The sequence below is a fragment of the Cheilinus undulatus genome, linkage group 12, assembly GCF_018320785.1.
Source record: "Cheilinus undulatus linkage group 12, ASM1832078v1, whole genome shotgun sequence".
NCBI classification, from domain to species: Eukaryota; Metazoa; Chordata; class Actinopteri; order Labriformes; family Labridae; genus Cheilinus; species Cheilinus undulatus.
In genome coordinates this window covers 34,413,297-34,415,720 of record NC_054876.1, presented here as the reverse complement: position 1 = coordinate 34,415,720, position 2,424 = coordinate 34,413,297, and positions in this window count along the sequence as shown.

Genomic DNA, 2,424 nt, shown 5'->3' with positions numbered 1-2,424 from the left:
CACTACAGGCTCAGGTTCAGACATTTAAAGGCAAGGCTATTAATATTAAGAGGAGGGTGGAGCTGATTGGATATTTTAGGGAAAGGGAGGTGCAGATTTTAGAGTTAGAGGTTGTAACTTCTCAGTAATGTGACACGTGAATGAATAAGATCATATGTATAAGAGGAGGAAATTTCATTTTCAGTCATCCTTTCAAAATAAAGAGTTTCTGGTGCCTTTTTAAGTTTTATTATGAAAGTGAGGTAAGATGACTTCCAACATGATTTAAATAATTTAGTATTATCTAATATAACCATGAGAGTGAAAAGTGAAAAACTAAAAAGATCTTTTCACAGTTTCATTTCTCTATATTTTATTAACTGAACAGGCATTTTCTAAATCACTGCCTTGTGTGTTGAAAAACAACATACCTGTTATCCTCTTCTTGACAGGAGTTCCTTGGATACTTACTGTTTACTGACTTCTTAATCTTTTACTTTATAACTGGTGAGTAACTGGTGGCCCGGGGACCACATGTGGCCCTCCATCACACTCAGTGCAGCCCCCAAGTCAATTTCAACACCAAAAATTATAAAGTTGAAGATAAAATTAAAATAGAAATGCTTCTCCTATAATCTTTGATTACTGGTGTGTTTTTATTCATCTTATTTAGTTTTTTTATTTGATGACAAAATATTTTAGATTTATTTTGAAATTTCTTTCATGTTTATCTATTTCATTTATATTTTTATTTTTAATTTTATTATATTTATTTTTCATACAGTTCTCAATATATTTTTATTTTATTATTTTTATTTATTTTTTATTTTTTAATATTTATTTAACATTTTTCTTTCATATATTTTTATTGTATTTTATATTTTAAATATATTTTCCATTTTTAAACCATTTTTTAGCAATTGTTTTTGGCAAACATGTTTTAATTTGCATCACTAAATGCACTTGTTAAAGAAATAAATATGCAAAGAAAATCTATTAAAATTCAAGGTAATTATCATGTTCACTGCATTGAAGCCTTAAATAAATGTAATTATATTTTCATCAGTTCATAAACATAAATATTGATAGCTGTTATAATTAAAACTATATTTTCTCCTTTCATTAAATTTTTAGTTATCACAATGGCTATTTTAAGAGTATCTGAAAAAAAAGTAACAATTTGGCCCACTGGCACTGACAATATGATTAATGCTGCCCTCCCTGCCTTGGAACATTAACTTCTGCTTCCCCTTATATTTTAGTGCTGTAACTAAAGGGAAAAAGCTGCAAATCTGCTCATTTTTCATGCTGTGTGTTGATGTTAAATTCACACTTTTCTGTCCCCTTTTTCACTTTTTAGCAGACATTCGATCTGGACATGTACACTGGCCTGCTTTAAAGCCCATCAGAGTGACTGCAGCATTAAACATTTCCATGCCACTGTATTACTGCACAAGGACTGGAAGTAGTGCATGAGCCAGTGATCCAGAGTCTGTGCGGACCACATCTGTTCACGCGCCTGCAGCAATAACTGACACAAAATCAGCTGTAGCAGAGCTCTTAAGACCAACTCTATTCTCAGTTATCACCACAGTGAGCCAAACTATCATGAAGTCCTGGCCTTCTATAAATAGTTCCTCTGACCCAGTCCCAAAGGCCATGATATTTGAAAGGCATATCTTGTTAATGTCAGCAAGAGCCGGCAGACAACACCAGTATATGACTATGAGTCGGACGCAGCGTGAGGGGGAAGGTGAAGTGTCCTCAGTGGGACACTCTACTGCACACTCATCGTAACCTTGTTGAAGAGATTTCTGTCTGTGGACTGAAATTGATTAAAAGATGAGAGAAAGAGTGTTACACTTACTCCAGTGTCAAGATTTACTGGATTGCTCTGCACTTTGAATTAATGTTGACAGGAAAAGTGTTGGGGGTAAAATTATCTTTCTCACCATTTGTCACTCTGTTGTCTGATTGGATGAGAGAGAAAAAGAGGAAAACAAAAGAGGCTTCTGTCAACAGCAATGTATGGAAATCAAATCGCAGATGTAGTTGAAGTGCGTGGCAGGCTATTACTGCAGCATTTTTGAAGAATTTTTAGAACGTACTCAGCGTATAAATGCGTTTCCTTTGAATGTTCCTGTGCTGCCAAATGACCCCCAGAATGGAGTAACCATCACACAAGCAGATGACAGAGATTGAAGCTGGCGTGCCCCCTATTTGTCCATTATGATGAACAAATTATGTTCTTACATGTCTACTGGCTGTTCTGTCAAATGGTACATCAAGCATTTCAAGACCACACTTAATGGAGGCAACTGCCCGATGGAAACAGAGCAATATTCTCCATGTGAAGGCTCATTTTCAGCATCATATGGAATTGCTACGACAGCGCTGGCCACTGAAACACATCCATGTGCCAGCACAACGTGACCAAAAGGATCT